We start from the raw sequence: 6,000 nt of genomic DNA on the forward strand, positions 1-6,000 counted from the left end.
TAATTAAAATAAATATTGTGTAATTGCATAATATATGAGCATATGATATTATGTTATGAATTGAATAATATATGAGCATACGATATTATGTTATGAATTGAATAATATACGAGTATACGATATTATGTTATGAAGGATTAAATAGATCATAGTATAGTTTTTCAAAATTAATATATTAATAGAGATTTATAAATAAAATAAAAATAAAGAAATAAAAAATATTACTTAATCAAGTAATTATTAAGAGTTATTATTTTGTAAAAATATCGTTCAAAAACACTTTTAATATATACGATATTTATATTTACTGGTATATACATAAATGATAAAAATAATATATACATTTGACTTATTATTGAAACTACTTTTATCAGTATATTACATTATTTCTTATACTAATATACAATCAATATACAATACGGTTCAAATAAAATATTTTATATATTTTATATAATCTTTTGACATTAAGCACTGAATATTTAATTTTATAAATATTTAATCTATTAACATGTAAATATTAAAAATTCAATTTTTAATTAAAATTTTAATTAGAATTATACGTTTTTATAAATAAGATTTATTTTTCGTTCTTTTACGATTAATTTAATTTAATAAAGAGTGACCGATATAGCTATAACTTTTTTTTAATATAATAAACACGTGTAAGAATAAATCAAACCGTTTTCAATAATGCGTGTTTATTTATTTATTTATAAAATATTAAATATAATTTATATTTAATGTAGCAAACAAAAATTTCTAAAAGTAAAATGAAAAGTAAGACAAAAAAAAGTTAAATTAAAAAAATAACATATAATAAAATGTGACTGAATAAAGGAAAAAATAAAAGCCTCATATATTTTGTCCAAATAGATTTATTAGAAGCAAAGACAGTTTATAATAATGCAATTAAATAAAAATATTACTGTTACTATTAAATAAATCTTTCACCATAACTAATAGGATAATGATGATTAAGATCACAAATTTAATCAAGATATAAGAACAAATGATAATTTTACAAATACAAAGATATTGTTCTATTTTAATTATATTTAAAAAGTAGTAGTCCAGACTAGAAATATATTTTATAATATATTAAATCAAATTTTATAATTTTAGAATAAATTTGCTATACGTGCAGAATAAAGATGAGAATTCTAACTAATATTATCTCTTATTTTAGCAACTTATATTACAATAAAGTAATAAATGATTAATTAAATTATGTTATACATACGATTGCGTTAGTATGTACATTACATATATGTATGTATATATATATATACATATATATATACTTTTCCAAATTACATGTTGATTATAGAATTATAATAATTTTCTTTGATTAAAAGAATGTTAGTTGAATTTAAAATAGCAAATACTATATGTTGTGACTAAACATAAGAACATTCCAAATTCACAAATAAGAATATATTAACTGGATCAAAATTAATTTTTTATACTATTAATTAACTTTAGAATAATTATATATATATATATATATATATATATATATGTGTGTGTGTGTATATATATATATAACACATTATGTATCATAAATTATCAATTGTGTTTAAGTTTTTGACACATTATTTAATCTTAAAAAATTACTCTAAGTGGGAACTGCTTTAGAGTTATTACTACTCTATAAAATGTCATTAATGTTTTGAATATATAAGGATAAGAAAAAGCTTTCTTCGTCTATAAGTAAATAAGAAAGTGCTTAATAATATAACAAATAGATTTTATTTTCCATATTTTAAGTATATTACCCGAAAATTTATAATTTGCTTTTAATTTTATAAATTACAGAATCAAATTCTATACAATAAACAAATTTTATATTTTTACACATATAATAATGTACTATATATGTACTATAATAATAACCAATATATTGAATAATCTTAAATATATTATTAACCACTGGGGATATAGTTTTAGATTAAAATATTTTGTCCCTTATTGCTTGAATAGCGAATAAAAATATACGATTTTTTTTTGTCACTATGTTCCTTATTTTATTTTCTCTTTAAATATATTTCGCAAATTAACTAATAGAAATACATATTTTAAAATGAACAAAATATAAACATGCAATAAGTGTTCCTGGAAAATTCAAAGAATCTATATTTAATTAAATAATTGAGCTATTAAGAGATTTATTTTCTAATTAATTTAATAAAGTAGTTTATAAAATATTTAAATTGAAATGCGTGTTTATTTTCATCTGAATGCAATACAAAATAGAAAACAATGATATTCATGTATAGTAATTTAATGTTGGTTATTCATAATAAAATCATCGGTATTTTGTACAAAACCAAATTTCTTTATATTTATATTAAACTTGCTCAATCAAAAGAATTATGGTAACATATCTACTATTTTATGTTAATATTTTGTCATATTTATCTACTATTTCTCAATAGACTCTATTTTAGATTGTATTGATTATATTATTATATTATATATTATTATTGTATTTATTATATTTATTATATTATATTATTCATACAATATTACATCAAAAATATTATTAAATTATATTATTATAATACATAATAAGAAAATCATTTTAAATAAACAAAACATTATTTTAAAGCTAATTATATAGATAGATAATTAATATGTTTGCAAGTGAGCGAGTAAGAAAGTGTTTGTATGCTCGCTTATAACAAATTTGTATAAATAACGCTATTAAATAGTTACTGAAAATGAAGTTATATAAATATTTTTAACAGGTCTCTTTTTTTACGTAAAATTACCATACTTTAAATATTTGTATGAAATATTAAAAGAGGCGGATTCAAACAATATTTCAGAATCAGTCTAGATAAATCAATTATAAACTGCATATTTAACGAATTTCATTTTAATTAAGTTTACAATTTAGTTTATAATTACACTTTTAACTGCAATAGTATCACATAAAAAAAGAAATATACAACATATGTCCGTAATTTTTTATAATAAATAGCTTTTTGAAATAATTTAATAATTTTATTGTAAAATACTTAAACCTTATTATGTATCAAATCTATAATGAACACTTTTATTTTATTCAATATTGTTATTCGGTAATAATTATTTTATTTTATATAAATATTTATAAATATATTTTCTTTAGTCACTATTAACATATTTTGTATAAATATAAACTTTTACAATATTTATTGAAATTACATTTTAAATTTCAAAAATACCGATAGAATGGCTATAGTTTGTTCAGTATATCGTTGTTATAAATAACATTCGACTTTATAATAATTTAAAAGCATTTATAAAAATTGTCATTCACTTAAAAGATTATTTTCCATTTAAATATAATTGTACATAAAAACCAATATATACCGTGATTTGGAATTTCGAACTCTCTTTATGAATATATCATCGAATATATTAAATTCTTATTTTAGTTTAATCGCATTTCAAATAGTTAATCTATTTATTTTTAATTATTTTACAAAACGTATGTGTTGAAAATTATCAATTCATGTTGAGTCAACAATTTAATATTTATTTTATTACATATATACATTAAAAAATAAAATATATGTTTATCTATATTATTTGTAGATATGTTTAATCTACATGTTGTATTTTTATTTTAAATTGATATCTACAAAATATATAAATAGAATTATAAAATACCATAAATACAAAATATATAATTATAAAAATTTCAACACATATTTTCCATATCTTTTTTGTGTAAAAGCTTTAAAGGTAATTAAATGCTTTATTATTTTTTTAAATAATACTACAAAGTTAATTTATAATAATAATCATTACAAGTAATTATATACGTAAAAAATATTCATTTTGTTGAAAATAATGTGAACATATCATTAATTCTATAAACGTTAATAATTATAAATATTTGAAATAGTAATTTGTAATAAAATATTTATCAAAAAATAAAAGCTTTTATTTGTAAAAATTCAGTTAAAATGATCTAATTCCTTATTTATTATTGTAATTTATTGCGTGCATAAATAATTTCAGTAACAATAATCTGTAATTTCGAATATATATGGTAGCATTCCAAATGTACAATAATTATTTATTTGGTAAATAATTAATTTGCCAAAAAACATGCCAAATTCTTAAAATTTAATTGTCATTTATATTATTTGAAGGTGAATATATTAAAATTTTAAAAATTAACAAATTTTCTTGACAAAGCACTAAAGTAATAATTATAGTTGTTATAAAACTCTGTAAATTGAAAATATATTAAGTCCATTAATACGGTTACCGATAAAATGGCAACTCCAAAAGGAAAGTTACTAATTTGCAAAGTAGCGATAGGAATATTTTGCATTTTTCAGACGTATACCTTCATTTTAAACTATGATCTAACGTATCTAGAGACTTCTCACTTACGTTTACAACTTAAAAAAAAAGGATTTTGTTCGTCTAAATATATGATAAAATAACGGTAGTTGTATATAGTAAACTTCGCTAATTAAAATAATTAACAGTTGAAAAGTATCTCTTTTCCTACATTTGTACTTTCTTATCCGAAAGGTAGAATAAAATCAGATTCTCAACAAATTGCTACGGTAAGGTTTCTTTCTGTTAATAATTAAATGTCCTATTTTCAACTAACGTTTGCGTTAGTCACCAATATTATTTTCTCTATTTGACTCTGACGAACCCTCTTCTCTTAATATTTCTTTGACCGATCAGGATAAAACTCTACGACGACTACCGCCGTAATGATCGATTTCCTTCATCCACGATTTGTCTCTATTCTATAATACGCTACTCTCCCTTATCAAAAATATGAAGAAAAAAAATTGAATGTCTTCAATTCACGAAGAGTGTTGTTGAAAAAAATAAATGAACAAAATGGAGCAAAGAAAACAGCAGGTAAAGTTATAACCTATAAAAAAAAGAAGGGGTCAGACACGAAAGCGGAAGAGAAAATTATTAGAAAGACGACGTGGCTTTATACTCTTACGTATAATCCCTTAGTATTTTTCTTTCTACTCAACTCCAAGGGATTGTTATAGTTATAGATACGAATGTTGCAAGAAAGCACGAGGACAATCGTGTTTACCTGTGCCTCCGTCTGGCTCTGGTTATAGTAATCAAAAAGAAGTCTGCTGTAAGGGTATTGTTGCCACTGGCATATATTATGTATTTATTAATCGGCCTATATAGCCCACGACCGTATACACGTTCACAAACACATTCGCACACGCACTTTGTCCTTCTCTCCCCCTCTCTCCTTCTCGTTATCGTTGATTGCACTGTGTAGCTATATACAGACTACTCTTTTTTATACTCCTTGACACTGAGCTACTACATAACATACACCTTTCATGATCCGATGGTATTTATAATATCGCGACAGAGAGAAAGAGAGAGGGAGAGAGACAGAAGGGGAAGTATACACGCGCCTATTCTCTTCGTTGTCTTTTTCTTCTTCCTTCCTCTTCTCACTCGATTGCTCTCTCTCTCTCTCTTTCGCGTGCTTTATTTTTTGGAGCGCGCACTCACGAGGATTGCTAAGTATTGTGTGCACGAACGTCGCAGCAGCGGCGCGCGTAGCTACTTGATGCGTACGTGCACAAATTTGTCTCACTCGCCTTTTTTTCAGCGACATCAACGTCGACGTACACTAGCGAATATCCACGACGAGTCCGTGTATGTTTCGACGCGGCACAACACTTTATAGCCCCGTCGTCAGGATGACTGGGATGCACTATCGTGAACGACGGCACCGCGCTCACATACACGGAGAGCAGTCGGCAGCTCCACAATACGTCCCTGCCCTTTTCTCTCAACTTTGCTGCTGCTGACACTACTGGCCCCAGCATCGGCCATTTTCTCAAGAACAAGCAGCGTACAGCGCTCTGTGAGCCACTTCTGGCGCTGCACCGAACACTATATCAACTTTAAATAGACTGCAACTGTGGTGTAGTAACTGCGGTCGGTATGGAAGAAAGACGTTGTGAATAATGAAAGCAAATGCTAGAATCAACA

General features: G+C 24.2%; 1 protein-coding gene across 1 annotated transcript in view; it reads right to left on the bottom strand.

Annotated features, from left to right (window-relative positions):
- Positions 1 to 6,000, bottom strand: part of LOC105368115 (Histone gene-specific Epigenetic Repressor in late S phase) — a 45,747-nt gene extending 39,747 nt beyond the window's left edge. The window contains exon 1 of the mRNA XM_011507031.1: positions 5,072 to 6,000. The gene's annotated coding sequence lies outside the window, so the exon portion shown is untranslated. The remainder of the gene's footprint in view (positions 1 to 5,071) is intronic.

The sequence above is a fragment of the Ceratosolen solmsi genome, unplaced genomic scaffold (assembly GCF_000503995.2).
Source record: "Ceratosolen solmsi marchali unplaced genomic scaffold, CerSol_1.0 scaffold6, whole genome shotgun sequence".
NCBI lineage: Eukaryota > Metazoa > Arthropoda > Insecta > Hymenoptera > Agaonidae > Ceratosolen > Ceratosolen solmsi.